This window comes from Pan troglodytes, chromosome 2 (genome assembly GCF_028858775.2).
Source record: "Pan troglodytes isolate AG18354 chromosome 2, NHGRI_mPanTro3-v2.0_pri, whole genome shotgun sequence".
NCBI classification, from domain to species: domain Eukaryota; kingdom Metazoa; phylum Chordata; class Mammalia; order Primates; family Hominidae; genus Pan; species Pan troglodytes.
Window position 1 is genome coordinate 152,903,918 of NC_086015.1, and position 25,261 is coordinate 152,929,178.

Below are 25,261 nucleotides of genomic sequence, written 5' to 3' on the forward strand. Positions count from 1 at the left end.
TATTTTGGAACCAATTACACTTCAGGACAATATAAATGATATCTCATTTAATCCTCAAAATAACTGCAAGATATAGATATTATGACATTTGCAAAAGTGGAAACTGAGACTCAGTGAGTTACAACATTTGCTCAAGGGCATGCTGTAAATTAAGTAAGGTAAGGATGTGTCTGATGCTCAAGGCTACACTTTTTCTCTCCACCCACACTGTCTCCCAAACATTTGGTTTCACATCTGCTGCATATGAGAGTGACTATCCTGGTTAGCAGGGAATGTAGGTGGAGAGAAAAGGTAATACTCAGAAAAGAAAAGGGTCTAAAACATATGATTTGCAGGTGAAGGTGGGGTTTGAGGAACTGAAGTCCAGAATATATTTTTCCATGCACTCAGTATTCATTTAAAAATATATTTAAGTTAAAATATTTGACTTTAAAAAAACATTTTCACACTTAAACCATTAGAAATTCAGGATTGTCTATGCCAATTCTGAAAAAAATAAAACCATGAATTCTCTTCCATAATAATGTACATCTTGAATTTTTATTTTATATTATTTTTATTTTTTATTTTTTTGAGACAGAGTCTTGCTCTGCTGCCCAGGCTGGAGTGCAGTGGCACAATCTCAGCTCACTGCAACCTCTGCCTCCTGGGTTCAAGCGATTCTCCTGCCTCAGCCTCCCAAGTAGCTGGGATTACAGGTACCTGCCACCACGCCCGACTAATTTTTGTATTTTTAGTAGAGACAGAGTTTCGCCATGTTGGCCAGGCTGGTCTCGAACTCCTGACCTCAGGTGCTCCACCCGCCTCCACCTCCCAAAGTGCTGGAATTACAGGCATGAGCCACAGCGCCCGTCCTACGTCTTGAATTTTTAAATCTGTTTATTTAACTTCTCTGAGGCAGTTATAAGGATCACAGTGATAGCAGCAGCAGAGGGGCATGGGCAGTAATGGAGGGAGCGGCTGTGGGAGTGACAGTGGCAGCGGTGTGACCCCTGTGGCCCGCATCCCTGAGGCAGCGGACTTCAACTTTGTTGTCCAACCCTTGTGCAGTTGGGTGGGACTTGATCCCAGGCCCAGAGCCTCTGCTGCTCTGGACCCTGGCCCCACGTCGCTGCTTTTGCTGGCCACCACTGCGAGGAGGCTGCGGGGAGGAGGTGACAGTCTCTGGAGCCTGCCCTGGGAGCCCCCCACATCCCACCGCTCTGGCAGCCGCCGTGATGGGGCCAGGCCGAGTTGCCTACTGGCAGAAGAGCAGTGCGGTCAGACATGAAGGGGTGGGCAGAGAGGGGACCCAAGGCGGAGCTGGGCCTGGGGCGGTGTCACCTTCATGAAGTCAGCGGGAGCCGGGAGTAGGCAGCAGCCTGGACCTTTCAGGTGCGGCTGCAGCCACCCAAGACACCGCTGTGGACATGGACCCCTGCCTCCCTGTGCTCTTAGGGGCTGGGAGCAGGCAGGAGCCCCGCCCTCCTGGACACAGCTGCAGACGCCGAGCTGCAACTGTAGAACCAGGCATCTCTGAACTCTCAGGGGCCCAGGAAGGCCACCCTTGCCCCGGTAGGCTCAGAGGTGTCTGCTCCCAGTGTCTAGCCTCTCCCCACTCCCAGCGCCCCCTCGGATCTCAGAGCAAGGATGGGGCCAAGCCCGGGCGCTGTTGCAGCCTGGCTGGGTGTGCGCAGGCTCAGGGCACCGCTGAGACACCTGGCCCCTGTCATCTCTGCCCTCTCTGGACTTTGGGAACTAATGAACATGGGAGGGAGACCAGGGGGTGCTGAGGACAGCCTGGCGCTGGCCTGCAGGTGCCCCTTGGCAAGAACAGCCTGGGCACCATGAACAGCAGCAGGAAGCAGATAGACTCCTGGGCAGAATGGGGTGGGTCCCCAGGAAACTCCTACCTTCAAGCCAAGGGGGGGCCTGAAGCCTGGGGGCCGGGCTGCCAGTCCCACGGACCAGAGTGGGAACGTGTGGTGCTTTTCCCTGGGCCCATCCACGGCGACCCATGGACCAATCAGCACACACTTCCTACCCTCTGAGGCCCATTAAAAACCCCCAGAGTCAGTCAGACTCAGAAGAGAGGATGGAGAGAGGACAGGGAGACAAGGTGATGACCAGCTGCAGAGAGGAGCCGAGGAGATGGTGGGAGGACTAGCTGCAGAGAGGAGCTACCCTCTCTGCTGACAGCTGAAAACTCGTCGGGACACCCTGGCTATGGAAAGGAGCTGCCCACTGCAGGTCTCCTCTGAGCTATTCTGTTTCTCAATAAAGCTCCTCTTCGCCTTGCTCACCCTCCACTTGTCTGTGTACCCCATTCTTCTTGAAGGCAGAACAAGAACTCGGGACCCACCAAATGGCAAGGCTAAAAGAGTGACACAAACAGGGCTGAAACATGCCCCTTGCTCACCATGTTGTGGGTGAAGAGGAGAGAACACCTGAGGCCCTTCAGGGAGCCCAGACCTGGGAGCTCCCCAAGCCAGGGCTGTGACTCCCTCTTTGGGGGCCTGGAGTTGCAGGCATCTCCAAGCTTCTGGGCGTCAAGCTTCTGGGCGTCACTGCATTTTCCGGTGCCAGCTGGGGAAATTGCTTGCAGTGTGCCTGGTCCAGCATAGCCTCACAGAGCGCTGGCACCCGTGCCAGCACTCGCAACTGCCTGCCCCCTGGCAGCAGCCAGCGTGTTTGTGCGCAGTGGCCAGATCCCACGCTCGCTTACACATCCCTTGCTGCTCCACACCTGACTCAGTCTCCCTTAGAGGCGTGTGATCAAGGGCCAGTAGCATGAGCTGAGCACAGCCTGCCAGGCCGAGTGGGCGGAACAAGCCCAGAGGGCCTGAGAAAACTTGGGCAAAGGCACCACCAGCCAAAGAGATTTCCGGCCAGAAAAGCGACATCCCAATCCCAAAGATCCCAGAACAACAGTACTTCATGCATATACCTCACATAGAGCTGGGAGACAAGTACAACTTAGTACATGTGGATAAAGTGCTCTGCAGATATTAATTTCTCTTTCTATTACTTATGCTAATCACAAAAATAGTAAAAATATGAATAGCAAAGAGTGGTGGGGATCTCAGAGGGGACTACAACATATTTAACTGGATAAAAAGTCTTGTTTGGTTTGGTTTGGGGTGGGGGTTAACTAGGGAGCCTCATCAACATTTATGGCATTGTCTTCCTAAGAAAATTGGTCTCAGGTTTGCCTACAATGAAAACATTGACAAAACATTGAACATGAATTCTCTATTCAGTGAATAGAGAATTTACTATTCAGGGCTATTTGTTTTGAATTCAGAAATTGTTCTGCGCCTGGCGTGGTGGCTCATGCCTGTAATCCCAGCACTTTGGGAGGCCAAGACGGGTGGATCACTTGAGGGCAGGAGTTTGTGACCAGCCTGGCCAACATGGTAAAACCCTGTCTCTACTAAAAATTCAAAAATTAGCCAGGCATGGTGGCATACAGCTGTAATCCCAGCTACTCGGAAGGCTGAGGCAGGAGAATTGCTGGAACCTGGAAGGCAGAGGGTGCAGTGAGCCAAGATCACACCACTGCACTACAGCCTGGGTGACAAAGGGAGACTCCATCTCAAAAAAAAATAATAAAATAAAATAAAGAAATTGTTCTGATGCTCTGTGGCCTACTTACCTTTTCAACTAAATCTACCCATACTTGATACTTGTCAAAGCCACAGAAAGATAAAAACAATCCTACAAAATTTAAAAACTACTCTGAATATACTGTGATTGAGGGATGGCCCAAAGGAAAATAAAAATATTCTCATCTGGTATTAGGGAAAAAAAAATTATATTTTGACATTTTCTCTTAGAATCATTTACTTATTGATTGTTGAGACCTGTTTTTTTAATAGTAAACAAACAAAAAGTCATATTTTATTTTTTAAATTTAATTTCTAGATTTCTTAATACTCATATTATTTCATAAGTGGATGGATGGCTACTTGGGTGGCTCTAAATGTGTAGTTTAGGATATGTCCAGAAGAATTAATAAGTTTAGAAAATAAAAATTTTTATAAAGAAAGATCTACAGAGAAATCATAAGAAAAAAAATGTGGGCATACAGTCACAAGAATCAAAAATTATGGGCCAAGCATAGCGGCTCATACCTCTAATCCTTGCACTTTGGGAAGCTGAGGTGAGCGGGTTACTTGAGCCCAGAGTTCGAGACCAGACTGGGCAACATAGGGTGAACCCTGTCTCTATAAAAAATAAAAAACTTAGGTGGCACATGCCTGTAGTCCCAGCTACCTGGGGGGCTGACGTGGGAGGATTGCTTGAGCTGGGGAGGTTGAGGCTGCAGCGAGCTGAGATTGTGCGACTCCCCAGTGGATGACAGACTGGCCTTCTCTGGTTAACATTTCTCCTAAAGGTAATTCTACTTTGCAATTATATGGTGCTTCTTTCCCCTTCAAAAGCAGTTTCACTTCTGTTATCTCACTTTATAAGCTTCGAAGGCTAAAGTAATGAATACAATTTTAGGCTATCTTCAGCCTAAAAACAATGAAAAGTTAGCAAAAAACAAACAAACAAAAAAGATTATGAACTAATGGTTTACAAAGACTATTTTCAAGGACAATTCTTTTGATTGTGCAGATTGATAAAGGAAGCAGGTCTCCTGAGTAATCATTACCTTCCGTCTCTGGTGGGTGTGTTGAACCACACCATCAGGAAAGCCACTAATTATCAGGAAGAGCAAAGCTGAACTGTTCCCCTAAGCTTCTTCAAGGTGCCAGAGCAAATCCAGAGGAGAAAATCCTGCAGTGGAGGGAAAAAGGATTTGTGTCTCTGAGAAAGTGAGATTTAAGATGTATGCCCTCTGGTGCCCAAGAAGTGAAGGACAAGGGTGATGATCCAACATAAGCAATTTGTGAATATGAAATATGTTGAAAGACTTTGAAAATTTCCTGATTAGGTGTAGGGTGGGTATAGTGAAGAAGGATTTTCTTGGCTTAAGATATAGACATAAAAATTCATACATTTGGAAGGTCTCTCTTGTGGAAATTCAGGAACAAGACTATGGTAGCTTGTTAGTATTCACATGTTTTCTGCTACTCACAAGTAGTAAATACTTGTGAGTATTCATTCATGTTTTTCTCCTAGATTTTATATCACCATTAATAAAACAGGTATTATTATTATTCTAATTTTAGAAAAAAATAGAAATGATCATATCATCAAGGCTGATTTATACTGAAAAATAAGTGAACAAGGGAAATTATACAAAATTATATCCCTAAACAAATATATTATAAAATTGCTTACTCTTTTATAATAACTCAATGACATTACTAAGTTACCAGACCCCAGAGACTATTTTTTAAAGTCTATGTGACTATTAGAAAATTAAAGGGCCTTCCATAGTGTCCCATCTTCTCATTGTGACCTTACTTTCTTTTTTTCCCCATAATCACCACATCAAACTTGGAATTTTGTATCTCAAAGAAGCAGGATTGTTTTCTCAAGGAAGCAGATTAAGAAAAAAACTGAGGAAGAAAAGGAAACAGATAGTAGAAAGCAGGAGATCGTTACCAACCACTTATTCAGCCACATGATGCCACGAGGGCCACTAGTCTCTGTTCACACAGGCTCAACAGCTCACAGGGTCCTCTGCTATCTCACTTTGGTTCTTTTCATTTTAATTTTTTACCCCAAGTTTATTATGGTAAAATATATGTAACAAAATTTACTATCTTAATCATTTTTAAGTGCACAGCTGAGTGGCATTCAGTGTATTCATATGGTTGTGCAAACATCACCAGCATCCATCTCCAGATCTCTTTTCATCTTGCAAAATTGAAACTCTATGCCCGTTAAACAACAACTCATTGCTCCCTTCCTGCTACCCCTGGCAACCATCATTCTACTTTCTGTCTCTATGATTTTGACTACTTTAAGTACTTCATAAAAGTGGGATCATATAGTATTTGTTGTTTTGTGACTGGCTTATTTCACTTAGCCTAATGTCCTCAAGGTTCATCCATGTTGTAGCATGCATCAGAATTTTCTTTCTTCTTCTTCATTTTTTTTTTTCTTGTGGCAGGGTCTCATTCTGTTGCCCAGGCTGGAGTGCAGCGGTATGATCTTGGTTCAGTGCAACATCTGCCTCCCAGGTTCAAGCGGTTCTCCTGCCTCAGCCTCCTGAGGAGCTGGGATTACAGGTGCTTGTCACCACGCCTGGCTAATTTTTGTATTTTTGGTAGAGATGGGGTTTCACTATGTTGGCCAGGCTGGTCTTGAACTCCTGACCTCAAGTGATCTGCCTGCCTTGGCCTCCCATAGGGCTGGGATTACAGATGTGAGGCACCATGACTGGCCTGAATTTTCTTCCTTTTGAAGGCTGAATAATATTCTTTTTCTTTTTTTTTTTTTCTTTTTTGAGACCGAGTCTCACTCTGTTGCCCAGGCTGGGGTGCAGTGGCATGATCTCGGGGCTCACTGCAACCTCTGCCTCCCGAGTTCAAGTGATTCTTGGGCCTCAGCCTCCTGAGTAGCTGGGACTACAGGCGTCAGCCACCAAGCCCAGCTAATTTTTTTATTTTTAGTAGAGACAGGGTTTCACCATGTTGGTCAGGCTGATCTTGAACTCCTGACCTCAGGTGATCCACCTGCCTCGGCTTCCCAAAGTGCTGGGATTACAGGCGTGGCCACTGTGCCCAGCCTTAAGGCTGAACAAAATTCTATTGTAAGTATATATCACATTTTGCTTTTTCATTCATCTGTCAATGGCCTCTTGGGTTGCTTCAATGTTTTAGCTATTGTAACTAATGCTGTATGAACACGAGCATACAAATATCTTTGATACTTTGCTTTTAATTCTTCTGGGTATGGCATTGCTGGATCATATGGTAAATCTATTTTTAATTTTTTGAGAAACCACCATACTGCTTTCCACAGTGGTTATACCATTCTGTATCCCCCAAACAGGCACAAAGATTCTATTTTCTCCACATACCCTGCAAACACATTTTATTTTCTATTGCTTTGATAGTAGCCATCCTAAGGGTGTCCAGGTGGCTCTCACTATAGTTTTGACTTGCATTTCCATAATGATTAGTAAGGCTGAGCATCTTTGCATGTGCTGATTGGCCATTTGTATATCTTCTTGGAGAAGTATCAAATATCTATTCAAGTCCTTCACCCGTTTTTGAATTGAGCTGTTTGTATTTTTGTTGTTGAGTTTTAGGAGTTCTCCATATATTCTGGATACTAATCCCTTATCAGATATATGACGTGTAAATATATTCTCAAATTCTGTAGGCTGTCTTTCTATTCTGTTGATAGTGTCTTTTGATATAAAATTTTTAAATTTTCATGAAGTCCAATTTGTCTATTTTTTTCTTTTGTTGCCTGTGCCTTTGGTGTCATCACACAAAATCACTGCCTAATCCCATGTTGTGAAGTTTTTGCCTTATGTTTTCTTCTAAGAGTTTTATAGATTTAGGGCTTACATTTAGGCCATGGATCTACTTTGAGCTAAATTGTGCATATGGTATTAGGTAAAGGTAAAAGTTCATTATTTTGCATGTAAATATCTAGTTTTCTCAGCACCATTTGTTGAAAAGACTGTCCTTTTCTTATTGAATAATCATGGTTCCCTTGCCAAAAATCATTTGACCATATATTTGAAGATTTATTTCTGGATTCTCTATTGTATTCATTGGTCTTTATGTGTGGTCTTTATGCCACTACCACACTGTCTTAATTACTATTACCTATTATAAATTTTTAAATCAGTAAGTGTGAGTCCTCCAGCTTTGTTCTTCTCTTTTAGGATTATTTTGACTATTTAGAGTTCCTTGAAATTTCATATGAATATTAAGATTTGTTTTCCTATTTTTGCAAAAAAAAAAACCTCCTTGTTTGATAGGAACCGCACTAAATCTGTAAATCACTTTGGGTAGTGTTGAAATCTTAACAATATTAAGTCTTCCAATCCATGAACATGAAATAGCTCTCCATTTATTTATGTCTTCTTTAATTTCTCTCAGATATATTTTGTACTTTACAGTACATAGATTTTTTACATCCTTGGTAAAGTTAATTCCTAGGTACTTTATTATTTTTGATGCTATTATAAATGGAATTGTTTTCTTAATTTTTTTCAGATTGTTTATTGTTTGTGTATATAAATGCAACTGATTTTTGTGTGTTGACTTTGCATCCTGCTATTTTGCTGAATTTATTAATTGTAACTTTTTTGTGTGTGAAATCTTCAGGGTTTTCTACATATAAGATCATGTCATCTGCAAACAGGGATATTTTACTTCTTTTTTTCCATTTTAGATGCCTTTCATTTCTTTCTCTTGTCTCATTGCTGTGTCTAGCATTTCCAATGCTATACGGTGAAAGTGGAAATTTTTTCTTGTTTCTGATCTTAGAGAAAAAGCTTTCAGTCTTTCACCATTAAGTATGATGTTTGCTGTGGGTTATTCACAGACAGCTTTTGTTATGTTGAGTTAGTTTCCTTCTATTCAGAGTTTACTGAGCATTTTTACCATGAAAGGATGTTGAATTTTGTCAAATGCTTTTTCTGCACCACTTGGGATGATCATGTGGCTTTCTCCCTTCATTCTGTTAATGTGGTGTATTACATTGATCAGTTTTCATAGATTGAATCATCCTTGCATTCCAGGAATAAACCTCACTTAGCCATAGCGTATAATCTTTTAAATATGCTGTTGCACTCAGTTTACTCATATTTTGTTCAGAATATTTTTGCATCAGTGTTCATAAGGGATATTGGTCTATTAGTTTTCTTTTCTTGTAGAGTCTTTGTCTGGCTTTGGTATCAGGGTAATGCTGGCCTAATAGACTGGGTTAGGGTGTAATCTCTTCTCTTCAATTTTTTTGGAAAAGTTTGAGAAGGATTGGTGTTAGTTCTTTAAATGTCTGGTATAATTCACTGGCAAAACCATCAGATCCAGGGCTTTTCTTTTCTTTTAAGAGATGGGGTTTCTTATGTTGCCCAGGCTGGTCTTGAACTCCTGGGCTCAAATGATCCTGTCACTGCAGCTTCCTAAGTAGGTGAGACTACAGTTGCATGCCACTATGCAGGGCTTTTATTTCATGGGATATTTTAAATCACTGTCTTTTATAAGAGATTCAACTTTCTTGTTAGCTACAGGTTTATTCAGATTTTCTATTTCTTTGTGGCTTAGTCTTGATAGGTTGTGTGTTTTTAGAAATTTGTCTATTTCATCTAGGTTATCCAATTTGTTGAAGTACAATTGCTCTCTTAAAATCCTTTTTATTTCTGTAGATTTGGTAATAATGTCCCCACTTTAATTTCTGATTTTAATAATTTGAGTCTTCTTTTTCTTTAGTCCTTTTAGCTAAAGGCTTGTCAATTTTGTTGATCTTTTGGAAGAACCATCTTTGGATTTCTCTATTATTCTTCTATTATTTTCCTCTATTATTCTTCTATTCTCTATTTCATTTATCTCTGCTCTAATCTTTATTATTTTCTTCCTCCTACTAGCTTTGGGTTTAGTTTCTTTTACCTTTTCTAGTTTCTTAAGTTTTAAGTTTAGGTTGTTGATTTAAGACATTTATTGTTTTTTAATGTAAGCTATTTAATGTAAATTTTGAATTTATTATAAATATTCCCCTTAGCATTACTTTCTCTGTGTTCCATAAGTTTGGGTATCACGTGTGTTCATTTTCATTTGTCTCTAGGTACATTGTAATTTCCATTATGATTTCTTTTATTAATTTGTTATTTAAGAGTGTGTTGGTTAATTTCCAGAAATTAGTGAATTTTCCAAATCCTTAGGGAGTTTTTGATCATCATTTCTTCAAATATTCTCTCTTCCCCTTTCTCTCTCTGTTCACCTTCTGGAATTCCCTCAAGGCATATGTTGATCTGCTTGATGGTACCCTACAGGTCCCTTAGGCTCTGTTCACGTTCCTCCAATCTTTTTTCTGTTCCTCAGACTTGATAATTTTCATTGTCCTATCAAGTTTGCTGATTCTTCTGCTTGCTCAAATTTGCCTTTGAATTTCTTAAAATTTTCACTTCAACTACTGTAATCTTCAGCTCCAGAATTTATTTTTGCTTTCTTTTTAGGTTTTCTATTTCTTTATTGATATTTCCATTTTCTTCACATATTGTTTTATTGACTTTCACCACATCCTCCTTTAGTTCTTTTAGCATCTTTAAGACAGTTGTTTGAAAGTCCTTGTCTATTACAACCATTTTTAGGTCTCTTTTAGGGACAATTTCTTGTTAGTTTTTTTTCCCCCTTTAACCAAGCCATACATTTCCATTTCTTTGCATGCCTTGTGAATTTTTTATTGGAAATTGGATATTTGAATCTAATAATGTGGTAACTCTGAAAATCAGTGTCCTTTCTTTTGGTTTGCTGGTTTTCTTTTCTTTTTTTCTTTTTCTTTTTTTTTTTTTTTTTTTTTTTTTTTTTTTGAGACAGAGTTTCGCTCTTGTTGCCCAGGCTGGAGTTCAATGGCACGATCTCGGCTCACCACAACCTCTGCCTCCCAGGTTCAAGTGATTCTCCTGCCTCAGCCTCCCAGGTAGCTGGGATTACAGGCATGTGCCACCACACCTGACTAATTTTGTCTTTTTAGTAGAGACGGGGTTTCTCCGTGTTGGTCAGGCTGGTCTTAAACTCCCGACCTCAGGTGATCTGCCTGCCTCAGCCTCCCAAAGTGCTGGGATTACAGGTGTGAGCCACCTCACCCAGCCGGTTTGCTGGTTTTCTGTTTTTGTTGTTGTTGTTGTAGGCTGTCTTTGTGGTGTGGATCAGCCAGAAGTATAAAGTTAAGATCCTTTCATATATTTTTTGAGCCTTTGCCTTTCCCTAGGTATACATGATGATTTTCTAACTCCAATCACATACATGTGGTTCATTTTTAATGCTCTAGTCTTCAATATCTAGTTCCTAAAAGGGGGAAAAAATGTAGGAAGGGAAAAAGGTGTTTGCCCTTTATATTCCCTGAGAGTCATTTCATCCAGAGATGGAGGGACTCGCAACAATGGGGTAAGGTGCAACAACAAAACCTGCTGCTTCTTTGCACCTCTGTGATGAGAAGCAGCAATCAGCAATGAGAGCATAGATCCTAAATATTTGGAGGACAGGGTCCTTTTCAGCTACCCTAGCTCCCACAGGCTGTGTACAGGTTGCTCCAGGAGCATGTGCACAGCTGCCTGACATGTGGCTGAAGGGTGGTTAGCTGCTACTGTGATTACAGCTGAAATTGATGAAAATTAACCACAATTATTGCTCAAGCCCTGGAAGTTATAAGCCTTCAACAGACTCCACAGTTCCAAAATACTTACATTAGACAGATTCTACTGGTAAAATTATTATCTAGGTGGGAAGATAGGTTCCTCTTTTTCCTCCTCTGCCATCTTCTAGGAATTCTCTCTGGGGCTCCTTATTTTCAAAAACTTTTTATAGTGAAAAATTTCAAACCTAAACAAAAGTAAAGAGAATGATATAATGAATCCCTGTGCACTCATCACACAGCTTCAACAATTACCAACTACCTGCTTCTTCACCTGAATTTCAGCCTGTAATTTCTTGCCCATCTCTTTCCTGACAATGCGTGGCTTCAAATGATGTGATTTTCTGCCTTCTCTCCAGCTCCAAGAATCAATGTGATCCCCCCTAATATTTGACTAAATTAACAGGCTCTCTTTTTAATATTCCTAACTTGAATAATTTTTATACCGTCCACCCTACCCCCCAGACTCCTTAAAAAGAAAAAAAAAAGGCAGTTTTTAATCCTTTCCAATGGTTTGAGAATCTGATGAAAGCCATGGACCATAACCCTAGAAAAAAAGGTGCACACACCATTTTATATGTGATTTCAGGAGGTTCATGGACACCTTGAAACCTTCTAAAGACCCTATGTTAAGAACCCCTTCTAAAAGGTAGATTCTCCCTTTTCCTAGGCCATACCTGGTCCTTGTAGCCATGTTTCTCTTTCACATTTACATAGAAATGTAAGACTGGGAGAGCATCCAGTTCCATCACTTTTTTGTTCTTCTGTTGAGGCAACCAGACATGAAGGGCAATTTTATTTGTTTTTGTTCTTTTCATGAAGGCATTTTGAATTAATTGTCCAATTAATTCCAATTCCACATGAAGGAAACATGCCTGTTCCAAATCCTGGAGAGTCAGCAACAGAATCAGAGGTCCTGCCAACATTTTTCATACTAATCTCATGCTACCTCTGAATATTTTTCTGCTCCTTTGAAATGAATTAATGCTAACTCCAAAATATTCTGAAAACCCACTCTAAAAATACCTGCTTCAGCACATTTCTTCTTTCTCCTCTCTTCTCTTTACTCACACAGCATTGGATTTACATGAAATGCAAGGAAGAAAAGTACTAAGGGAGTCAAAAGACAAATTGGAATGAAGTGGACAATTAATTTAAAACATCCTTTAACAAGTATATTTTAAACTACAAAGGTGTTCATGATTCCTTGACAGGGTTCAATTTAGGTTTTGCTCTGCTACTTGCTCATTCATGGAAAATCTCTGGGATGCACCCATCAACTAGCATAGAAGGTTGGTTGAGTACTCTAGCACTGTTCCCTGCAATATTCTCCCCAGTTCTTCTAATGCTGAACCTCAGCTCTGGCTCTACATCACAATCACCTGTGAAGCTTTTAAAGTTGAGAAAAGAGACGGGCTCAGGTGAGCCCAATTCAGGTTTACTTACTTTGGGTCCAGGCTCTAGGTGTGCAGGCCAGGCTCTGGGTGTGCAAGCCAGGGATGAGAACCCTGGTCTAATGCTATATGCAAGGAATTAATATTGTTAGTAATGGTGGAGGCCTGGGAGAATACTAAAATTGTTTTATAGCTTATAGCTCAGCAAGAAAGATATATTTAGTCTTTAAAAAAACCAGGAAAATTTCAGAAGGAAAATTTTGAAGGAATTTTACATGTAAACCACTGTGGGGTAATATTTTTAAAATGCTATTTTTCTCTACCATTTAATTCCTAATGTGGCATAAACTTTTCGGCTCAGTTGGGATATGCTGACACATTATATGTAAACACATTTGTATCTTATTTATTTGTATTATATAATAATAAATAAACTTTTTTTAATGTATAGAAGAGTACAAAGTAAAAAGTAAAAATCTTGGCCACCCTCCCTGGCCCCATCTCAGAGGAAACCCTATTAAGAATTTCTTATGTATCCTTCTAGAAACTGGCTACCCACATCAAAAGTATATATATAATGTTAATATGTATTTATTACATTTATTTATTAGCTCAGGACTCAAAGGGGCTTGGAAATTATCATGACAGTAGATTTCTTTTACTTTCATCCTACCTATGGTGCAACAGGAAGTCTAGACTTTTACTAGGTTTCCCTCACAAGTAACTTTAGGACTCCTTGAGAACATTTAACTTTCCCACAGGATCATGATGGTTAGCTCCCAGGGGCGAGCCTCCAAGCAAATAACCTCCTGCAACCTCAGGACTGGCTTCTCAGCATATCAGAAGGTTCAGGCCTGATCCTGAACCCTCTCTGCCTAACTCCCATGGCAGGGTCCAGTTCTCCTTCCTCTTACAGGTGGCACCTGAGCCTGTTTTTCTTTTTTTTTTTTTGAGATGGAGTTTCACTCTGGTTGCCCAGGCTGGAGTGCAATGGCGTGATCTCAGCTCACTGCAACCTCTGCCTCTCAGGTTCAAGCGATTCTCCTGTCTCAGCCTCCCGAGTAGCTGGAATTATAGGTATGTGCCACCAAGCCCAGCTAACATTGTATTTTTAGTAGAGATGGGGTTTTTCCATGTTGGTCAGGCTGGTCTCGAACTCCTGACCTCAGGTGATCCTCCTGCCTCAGCCTCCCAAAGTGCTGGGATTAGAGGCATAAGCAACTGTGCCCGGCCAGGGTTCTTCAGGTTTTTTGTATTAAAATAAATTTTTTTGAGACAGGAGTCTTGCTATGTTGCCCAGGCTAGAGTGCAGTGGCTTTTCTCAGGCCTGATCATAGATCACAACAATCTTGAACTCTTGGGTTCAAGTATTGCTCCTGCTTCAGCCTCTTGAGTAGCAAAAGGATTACTCTGATGTAACGGTATTTGCATGCCATGGCATGCACTTCTGGGTTCTTCAGTTTTAGAATAAAGGTCTCCTTATTCTGTGGTTGTAAGGGCCTCCCATGGCCCAGTATGGGTCATATCCAGCCAAATCCAGGCCAGCTCTCTAAAGTTTAAGGTGATAATCTGGCCTGCACACCTTTCCTGGGGTCTTCAGACTTGCTCTTATTCTCCTATAAACAATCCCTTAATTAACAGCAGATATCACATGCACCTAAGAACAAGTGAAATTGTACTGGGATAGTGCAGCCTAACCACAAGGGAACTGTAATCTGAAAAAATGCAAGTCTTTTACCACAGTGACCATTTTCATATTACCAGTCAGAATAAGATTGCTCTTCAACTAAACCAGCTCCATCTCAGAAATGATGCCTGAGATTTGACTCATAATTACATAGAAGTGGGGCACAGAGCAAAGTGGGTGGGGATTTTGAGGCAACAATATTTGACACTAGTTGATTATCATTGAAACTAAGTGATGTGTACCTGAGAGTTCATTATATTATTCTATGTAGTTTTGTATAAGTTTGAGATATTCTATAGTTAAAAACAAAACAACATCTCTGCAAAGGCTTTACTCTTTGGCCGGGCACAGTAGCTCATGCCTGTAATCCCAGTGCTTTGGAAGGCCCAGGTGGGGGGATCACTTGAGACCAGGAGTTCGACACCAGCCTGGGCAGCATAGCAAGCCCTCATCTCTACAAAAAGTTAAAAAATTAGCCAGGCATGGTGGCACATGCTTGTAGTCCTAGCTTCTCGGGAGGCTGTGGTGGGAGGATCACTTGAGCCATGAGTTTGAGGCTACAGTGAGACATGATCACACCACTGTACTCTAGCCTGGGCAACACAGCATGACCCTGTCTAAAAAAATAAAAAGGCTTTATCCTTGATGTTTGCATCACTAAAAGATTCCTCTTTGTGGTTTTCTGGAATAAAGGAACTTACAGCCCTGTGGGTGAATTTAGTCTCTACTCTTGTAACAAGCTTCTTTCCTTCCTCCACATGTGATAACTGAGATTTTTAGGGCCAATATTTACTCAAAGTTCACATTCTAGCTACTGAGTTCTTCCTCACAAGCACTCGCTTCAAGGGAACTTCTCATAATCAGCCCTGGGATTACGGCAACCTAAAGGTCTTGTTCTCCTTTCAATGTTTGCCATCTTGCGTTTCTAGATGGTAAATTAAATTCTGCCTATGCTATTTTATGCCTGTTTTTGCTTTTTTAAAAATGATTTTACTAGTACAATTGGAGGAAAAGGAGTCTGGTGAGGGTGGCTTGGAGAATAACTGTTTGGTCACCAGGACGGGATAGCACCTCTGGTTCTAGTGAGATTTATGGAAGGGGCTTTGTTCTGGAATGTGGTACTCAGCTTTATTAACTCAGAAACTTAAATGTTAGCACACACAGACACAATGGGACTCTAAGGGCTGATGAATGCCAATTAATTAACTTGCAATGGGAAACATAACGTAGCAAGCCTCAAATCCAAGTTTGCTGGTTAGCACATTTTCTGTCTATGGGAAACTTAAGAAGCCAAATTATAACCAGAAGGGTAGTTGGTGACAGCCAGTTCTAGAACAGTGAGTTTTCAACTAGGGAGGGTTGCCCTTCTCTGGGGGATAGGCAGAAGGAAGGGGCCTTTTTTTTTTTTTTTTTGAAACAGAGTCTTGCTCTGTCGCCCAGGCTGGAGTGCAGTGGTGCGATCTCGGCTCACTGCAACCTCTGCCTTCCAGGTTTAAGAGATTCTCCTGCCTCAGCCTCCTGAGTAGCTGGGACTACAGGCGCATGCCACACCAGCACACTTGGCTAATTTTTGTGTTTTTAGTAGAGATGGGGTTTCACCATGTTGGTCAGGCTCGTCTCGAACCCCTGACCTCATGATCTGCCCACCTCAGCCTCCCAAAATGCTGGAATTACAGGTGTGAGCCACCGCACCCAGCCTGGAAGGGGATTTTAGGGGAGTGTGTGTGTGTGTGGTATTTTTCTTTTAGCATATATAATTAGAAAAGGCATATCCAATGTTATAATTCAACAATATTTGGGGGGGAAATTTAAAACTCTTGCGTTCATAACAAAAATTGTAAAAAATAAACCTCAACAAAATGTTCCTGGCTGGTGACTCAGCTGGGGCAGGGGGCAGGGTGGGAATCTACAAATCAAACTCTCTCTAGAGAATCTAAGATTTTTCATTTTTCAAAATGAAGCAAGAAAACATTGTTTACTGAGGCACTAAACAAAAGCCGTACGTGGGGCAACTTAAGTTTGCAGGATCCAAATCAATTTTCCGTTCTCAAGTTCTTCTCACTAAACAGTGTTATGATTAATCTAATCATGCTTAGTTTTTTAGTAGTCATTAACTGTGGGAATTGATGTAGAAATCTGGGTTACTTATAAAGTATGTACTTTATAGTACTGTACTATGTACTATAAAGTAGTGCTACAGTTTTGTGACCAAATTCTGCAGCCAGCCAAAACCACTGTATGGGTAAAGCAGACATTGATGGTCTCAGCATTGATTTATCTCCCTTCCTCCTTTCTAAAAGATCCCACTTTCATTTGGGGATTGCTGTGTTTCCTGGGAAGAGGACTCTACTCCTACTATATTCCAACCTCTTAAATGCAGCAATTGGTTGGTAATCTAAACCAGTCCAATCAAAGTGAATCTGAAAGACTTTTCTTATGATGTTAACGACAAAGACGGGCTCATTTTCCTGGTGCCTTTAGTAGCCACCTATGGCCACAAGAAGAGTCTAAATTAGGAGAAAGAAAACGAAGACAGGAAAGCAAAGCAGAGAGATACTGGGGCATTGGGGCCATCTCTAGGCCACTGGATCATGTTTGCCTGAACCAATACTACCTCTGGACTTGACAGTTATTTGTACCAACAAACTCTTTTTTAATTGTTCCAGCCATTTTTAGTTGTAATTGAAAGCACGTGGGTGGATCAGGGTTCTGCTGAATCTGGACTGTTTGATTTTCTTGTTCTTCGACCGGCTTGAATATCAGTCATTGAAGCAAGTCATAGAGAAATGGCTGTAGTAAAACTGTCATGTTCTTAATTTTTGCTGTACATCAGAATCACGTGGAGAGCTTTAACAGATGCCAGGCCAGTTAAACCAGAATCTATAAAGTTGGGACTCAGGAATCAGAATTTTAAAAAATTCTCAAGTAATTCCAGTGAGCAGCCTCGGCTGAGAACCACTGGTCTAAGTATCTTGTTCTGTCCATTCAGTGGGGTCTGCAGACAACATGTCCTAAATATGTCTTTCCATTAAAGAAAAAAAAAAAAAGCTGACATGTAACTTGTGAGGTTAATGCAAACCATACTGATGTGATAGAAAAGCAAAATGTGTGCAAATTTTGTACTCTATTCCATATTATAATCCTTTCTCTCTCGCTCCCTTTCACCCTTCAACATTTTATAGAAACTTACCATGTACCAGACACAGTGACAGATCTGGAATACAGAGGAAAACAAGAAAAACGCAGTTGTTATAGTCCACAAAAAATAGAAAATTAACCTAGTAATTACAGCAAAATCTAATGCACCTATGATAAGGCAGCATGGAGCACTATGTGCACAGAGCACGGACTCCTAACCTCCTGGAGCAAAGGAAGTTTAAGCTGAAACCAGAAGAATGCATGAGTTAACTTGGTAGATGATGGAGGAAGGTCCAGATGGCAGAAGCTTTGAGTTCAATGTCACAGAAGTGAGGGAACTAAAAGAACATAGTAGGGGAGGGGAGAATACTAGAGAAATGAGGCTGGACCTCACCAACATGGTAAAACCCCATCTCTACTAAAAATATAAAAATTAGCTGGGCGTGGTGGTGGGTGCCTGTAATCCCAGCTACTCAGGAGACTGAGACAGGAGAATTGCTTGAACCCAAGAGGCAGAGGTTGCAGTGAGCCGAGATTGTGATCGTGCCATTGCACTCCAGCCTGGGGGACAAAGCAAGATTCCATCTCAAAAAAAAAAAAAAAGAAGAAGAAATGAGGCTGGAGATAAAGTCAGGAGCCAGATTATGAAAGACTTTATAGGTCATATTAGAAGTTTGGATCTGAGGTCATTCTGACACCAAAGCTTACAGTCTTCCCATAACTCCATACCGCTTCCTCACTGGCACCACCCCAATCCTGCCCTCAAAGCAGGGGTGTAATCTGTATGGTCTTTCCAGTGCAAGGAGTACACAGCATGTCATCTGGGCCTTACAACAAATCTGTGAGGGATGAGAGGGTGGCATTTGATCCCTACTGTATAATCTTAGCTGATATCACCTTGGAAAAGTTTGTCTTTTGAACCAGTAAAAAAAAAAAAAAAAAAAAAAGTTTGGATCTTATCAAAAAGGCAATGTAAATCAATTGAAGAGTTTTCAGCATTCAATGAATGTGATTTCTATGTTTGGAAGACAATTGTGACTCGGGGCAAGGAATGGGAATGCATTGTGGGGTATGGGGGGTTTGACAAGAGAAAATCAGGGAGACCAGTTAACTGCAGGCAGATACACTAGCTCTGGCAAGAGATAATGGTGGACCAATGAGCATGGGGGCAATGGATAGAAGTGAACGAATTCAAGATGTATTTAGGAAGGTAGATTTGATAGGACTTGGTAATTGACCAGCTGTGGTTAAGAAGCCACAGAGAAGCCAAGAGTGACACATGTCTCTGGTTTGAGCGAGTGTTTGGATGGTGATGCCATTTCATGAATAGAAAACACTGGAAGAAGAGTAAGTTTGTAAGAGAGGATGAATTTTATTTTGAGTATGAAGTACCTGTTAGACATCAAGTGTAGACATGTGGTAGGTACGTGTGTCTCAAAGGAGAGCAATATGGGCTAAACATCTATAGTTGATAGTTATCAGCAAACTGATGTTAATTAAAACCTAGGGAATAAACCAAATTACCTAGTAAAATGTGTGGAGAAAAATGGCTTAGGCTAAAGCTCTGGGGAACACTTATAACTAAGAGGAGCATAGAAAAGAGTCCTGCAAAAAGAGTAATAATGCAGTGCTAGAGATGTAGCATGCAAAACAGAAGAGTGACAAAAAAGAAAATAAGAAAACAAAGGATGGAGATAGGTATATTAAAATGAGGATTGAAAAGTATGCATTAGATTTAGCAACACGGAAGTTCCTGGAAATGTTATCAAGATGGGTTTGGGAAGGCAGGTAAATTTTTTCAAGGAGTTACTGAAATGGAGACGAGAGAGGGTGTATGGTAACTGAACAGGGATGTGGGTCAAGAGATATTGAGATGAAATAGACTTGAAAATGCTTACTTTCTAACATAAGATATCAGGAAGATGAATAAGAAAAAGTCACAAAAGTGTCAGAAAAGAATGGGATCCAGAAATGTGAAGAATGCCTCTTCTACTGGAATGGGAAGAGGAAGAGGACTATTAGTGCAGGGAACAGGGAGAATTGTATATTTGGTGGTCAGAAGAAGGGAGACAATTCCTGTCTGGTCACCTCTCTTTGTTCTGTAAAGAAGGGAGGAGTCAATCTACCAAGAATGAGAGGGGGTGCCGGGTGGATTGGAGGTTTAAGAGGAGTGGAGAAGTTTTGGAATAGCTGTTGAAAATGGGAGACAGCTAACTAGGGAAACAGTAAGACAGCCAGTCAGTGTTAAGGGTTTAATTGAGATTGATGACAACGAATGTATAAACTTGATCATCTGTGTGGTTTTGCTCATGTTCTCCTGTGGAGCTCAGTAGCCCATGCACAGAGTATATTGTACGTACTATCCACTCATCACTCTTATTTACTCATTCGCTTGTTCATTAATTTAACTACTCTGTGCCAGGTACTATTCTAGGCACTGTTTCATTTGATGATTAATATTTTATCTTCTTTTTCTTTGATACAGGGTCTCACTCTGTCACCCAGGCTGGAATGCAGTGGCACAATCACTGCTTACTGCAGTCTCAACCTCCTGGGCTCAAGAGATCCTCCACCTCAGCCTGCCAAGTAGCTGGTACTACAGGCACATGCCACCACACCTGGCTAATTTTTGATTTTTTGTAGAGATGGGGGCTCACTGTTGCCCAGGCTGGTCTCCAACTCCTGGCCTCAAACAATCCTCCTGCCTCGGCCTCCCAAAGCACTGGGATTACAGGCATGAGCCCTCATGCCCAACTTTTTTTAAAAATCATATTTCTACAAGCAGACCACAATATATTAATACTGAAAGAATTACAGTGAAACCACCAGATTATTGAGTTTTACAGAGACAAGAATTTACAGGTATGATAAAGTACAGAAAGCAAATAATAGGACATTAAAAGAAAAATGCTCTTTAAAGTTGTATATTTTGAATCTTGTCTCCCTAATCACACTGTGAGATCTTAACTATGAGTTTGTTGCAGCCAATGTATGTTTATCCTAAAAAAAAAAAAAGCCTAACTTGTAGATACGTGACAATTTGTGGAGCTGTTTTACAAAAATTCCATTTTGTATAATAAAGTATGCAATTTTGCAAAATTAATGTAATCGTATTGTTACACTCTACACCATTTAGGGTTAGACCCTAAAACTGTAACCTAAGCAGAGAATGATTTTTTTGGAAATGCATTAGGTACTCTGCAGAATCAAGGGACAGACCTAAGACCTGGTCCATAAAGGACAGGAACAGGAGCAGATTCATGAGGCTATGTATCAGGCCATCAAACATCTGGCCAGGCCACTAAAATGAATTTGTGTCAACCATTCTCTTTAAGTCTGAGGGTTTCAGAGTTCCAGGAGAGACTTACAGCCTCAGTGTGGATAGCAGAGAGCATGGTCCCATGTCTGACAGTCCCATCTAACTATAGCCAATTGGGAAGAGCATATTTCACACATGTAAATTGGGGTATAATCAAAACAGCAAAATGATCAGTAAAAATAGCACCTTCTTGATGCCCTTAGTGACAACTAATGTCTCCTCTCTTATAAATGCAGAGCTCCTTATTTGTTGTAGCTCTTCATCTGCCTAACACACTCTAACTGAACTGATGATGTTTATGTACCTTTCCATTTCCTCCAGTAGCTTATAAGCTTTGGAAGGCAGTGGCTGAAGCAGCTTCATAATCTGGGGAGCAGTGTCCTAAAGATCTCCCAATGTGGCTATTTCAAAATTTGTTTAGAATATTCTGAGGCATGAACTTATGGAAAAGCAAATGCCCTTTTCTCTATTCCACTATAGACAAAGAAATTTTTAATAGTTTTTACCTTTCTAATTTGAAAAACACAAGATGACTATAGGAAGACATAAATACTCAGTTGCTTTCCTATCTTTTCTAAATCTGCCAAATGCCCACAACATCTCTCACTTTAGTAGAAAATCTATTAAGTTAAAATTTAAAAGGATACACAGTTGTCCCTTGGTATCCACAGGGGATTGGTCCTAAGACTCCTGAGGATACAAAAATCTGTGGATGTTCAAGTCCCTTACATAAAATGGTGTAGTACAGAAAGTCCCCAACTTTTGATTGTTCAACTGGCGATTTTTTGACTCTAGGATGGTGATACACGCATTCAATATGCTCTTTATGACGGGACCACATCTGGATAAACCCATCGTAAACAGAAAATATCGAAAGGTAAATCCATCATAAGACAAGGAGCATCATGTTTGCATATAACCTATGCACATCCTTCCCTATACTTGAAGTCATTTCTAGACTACTTGTAATACCTAATGTAAATGACATGTAAATAATTGTTATACTACATTTTAAATTTTTTTGTACTATTCTTATTGTTATATTATTTTTATATTTCTGAATACCTTTGATCTGTGGTTGATCGAATACATAGATGTGAAACCTGAGATATGGGGACTGACTGTAATACTGGTCCAATTTTCTTTAGAGCTGATTTTAGCTAAGTCTCTTCGATAGTTCATCTAACTTCCTAGCTGGTATAACTTTTGAATAAGGCTAAAAATAAAACACAATCCACTGGAAAATAACTCTCCTAATAACTGGCTAAGAAGAAATTGCTCTCAGACTCTTCCAACTTGTATCTGGGAAGATTTTTTTTTTTTTTTTTTTAATGGAGTTTTGCTCTTGCTGCCCAGGCTGGAGTGCAATGGCGTGATCTCGGCTCACTGCAATCTCCGCCTCCTGGGTTCAAACAATTCTCCTGCCTCAGCTTCCTGAGTAGCTGGGATTACAGGCGCCCACCATGCCTGGCTAATTTTTTGTATCTTCAGTAGGGACAGGGTTTCACTATTTGGCCAGGCTGGTCTTGAACTCCTGGCCTCAAGTGATCCGCCTGCCTCGGCCTTCCTAAGTGCTGGGATTAGAAGTGTGAGCCACCATTCTGGGAAGATAATTCTAAAAAGCCATAATTATAGAAAATATGTTACTAAATCAGTTAGAAGTTCTTTTATGAACATAAAATACACTGCAACGGATTATAATCCACAGTAAGACCAAGAATAAGGCTTGTTAAAATACTGTGAAAAGGAGTATCCATAGAATGGAATATTATTCAGTCATAAAGGGCATGAAATACTGATACATGCTAGAACATGGATGAACCTTGAAAACATTATGTTAAGTGAAAGAAGCCAGACACAAAAGGCCATATATTATATAATTCCACTTATATGAAATATCCAGAATAGGCAAATCTACAGAAAGTATAGATTAGTGGTTGCTAGAAGAAGGGAAAATGAAGAGTGATTGCTAATAATTACAGGTTTCTTTTGGGTATGATAAAAATGTTCTGTAATCAGATAGTGGTAATGGTTACACAATTTTGTGAACATCCTAAAGCCACTGAATTGTACATTTTGAAAGGGTAAATTTTATGTGAATTTTATCTCAATAAAAAATAAATTTTAAAAAGAAAGGGAGGAGGCTTAATGAGAGGTTTGGCATGAAAATAAATTGTTTTAAGGGCCCAAGAAAGGCATGGAATTTAGTATTTATCCCTTGGTAAAAACAAAGAGTAGATGAAACAAGCATAGAAAAGAATACCCAATAATTATATTCTTGAAAGCCTAAACATAAAAAAAGGTTTTAATTACATTGCTCATACCAAGAGATAAATAATTTTTGCCTTTTTGAAAAGTACATGGGGACTTGCTCATTTTTTCCCCCCTAATACTAAAAAAAAAAAAAATGCCTGCAGCTTTTCTTAAGCTCTTCTTTTAGTCTATGAATTGTGCCAAGTCTCAGCTGCAAATCAAGCCATTTTATTATGGTGCAGCACTTAAACTCACTTGAGCTTTGTAAGAATTTTTTATTTATTTGGAATGAAAGAATATGGTTTTCAGACCATGCCAGGAAATCATATCCTAACCATCTATACTTGCTCCAATGAAACTCAGACTTCCCTGGATTTTCTTTTCCTCATTCTCTGAATTTTAATCTGTGTGCTTTTAGTCTTTGAGTTAACTGAGAAGACTTTTCGTTCTGTGAACTAAGCACATTCCTTCAAAACCACAGGCATCCACTTCTCATTGGACTTATGACAATCACAACATTGGCACACAGGTAAAAAAATAACTTGATTTGCTTTTCCCATCACACCTCTGGTTACCTCAGGGGACCCCACTTCAATGGAAAAAGAGTAAGGATAATTTCTGTCAAAGTATTCCTCAGTATTCTATAATGATTTCACCTTTCCTCTGCACACTTCCACAGCTGTAGCCATTGAATCATGTTAGATTTCTGCCTTCCAGAAGAAGGCAGAGTTTCAAGGAAAAGCAATTCTAGTAGACACCAGACCAGAGGAACTTCCCTTCTTCAGAATAACTCCCTCAGGAGATTCCTTTCTGCAGCCTAATGAGCTTATGGATTAAACTATTTTAGAGGATGGAACAGCCTAAGAGCATTCTAAATTCTGAGACTAGAACTTTATCCTTTGTTCAACACACAATATGGGTCACTCTAAGCACCTACTATTTAACAAAACTGAATCTGTACCATGTAAAAAAGCCAGAAAAGGTTTCAAAATGTGCTTTGTTATCAATATAATGCCATGCATAAGTGGGTAGTTTATAGCTTAGTGTAACAGAGCAGAGTAAAAAAAAGTTAAAAAGTTAAAAGGCCTCATATGGTTGGTGAGATAAGGCACAAATCTTTTTTGTGTTATTTCCCTTTTTGGCTGCTGGGCAGACTCTTCTGCAACAGAGGATATGATAACTGCAAGAGAAGAAAATGAAAAGTGTAGTCTCTGCAACTAAAAAATGTCAACTTAGGCTCAAGCACAATAAAAAAACACAGTCTCTCACTCTGGTGGTCATATAATCAGTAATATTTCTAATGATAACAAACATAATTTACATTATAATTATAAAAAGGAGTTCATCTTATTCAAAAGTTGCTTGGGTTTAGAATGGCAACAACTCAAGTAAAAGCCCAGTTTTAGAGTATATTAACATAGATATTTGTATTATTGATACTGCCTTTTAACCCATTAAGGATATAAAATTACTTTTTCTATATTCGCCCATTATGGTATGTCAAAACTTTTGGACTCATGGCTGTTGTGCATACTTAAGTTATAGATGGAGTTCCTGGGTAGAGAGGAGCTGTAAAAATCTAGAACAAAGAGCCATTACTACTCTGTGATCAAATCATTAAATACACATTTTAGTGCCATATAGTATTTTTTCTCATCTTTATATAATTTTTTGAAAGCTGAAAAATAATGGGCTTATTCTGCTTTTATAATTCAAACATTACTTTCAAAATTTATAAAGCTTACTGAACTAATCACATTAATGGTGGAGTTAGGTTCATTTGTTCTAAGAAAAGTATTTGAGTTTGAATATAACAGTCATGATGGTTTTAAAAGTGAACATATTTAAGTTAGAGGCAATGTAGTATCATAACATTTCCACCAAAATATTTTCTCCTGTTGGTGGAAGAAAGATGTGAGAGTAATCTATGATTATGGAAACTCTGGAAAAGAAGATACTTAATCAAATTCATATAAGTACAGAGAAGACTGAGTAAGTTATAGCAGGAGGACTTTAATATAGCAGCTGACAGAACTTCCTGACCATAAGGGATGTGAAAAACTTCAAAGAAATACTGTTTCCATTTGAGATGAAAAACAACACAAACAATTCTCCATTTAGAAGTAATATTACCTAGAAAAGGAGAAATGGCTTAATGTCTTAAGATTCCCATGTTTCTTTCACTAACATGGAGAAAAAAATGACAGAAAAAGGAAACTC

At 40.0% G+C, this 25,261-nt stretch overlaps 1 long non-coding RNA gene across 1 annotated transcript in view; it reads right to left on the reverse strand.

Annotated features, from left to right (window-relative positions):
• Positions 1–23,860, reverse strand: part of LOC104005796 (uncharacterized) — a 35,452-nt gene extending 11,592 nt beyond the window's left edge. Inside the window, exons 1-5 of the long non-coding RNA XR_010155835.1 lie at positions 23,698–23,860; positions 12,697–12,769; positions 11,928–12,014; positions 11,303–11,438; positions 4,637–4,761 (exon numbers count right to left, since the gene is read on the reverse strand). This is a non-coding gene — a long non-coding RNA (uncharacterized LOC104005796). The remainder of the gene's footprint in view (positions 1–4,636; positions 4,762–11,302; positions 11,439–11,927; positions 12,015–12,696; positions 12,770–23,697) is intronic.
• Between the last annotated feature and the right edge of the window lie 1,401 nt (positions 23,861–25,261).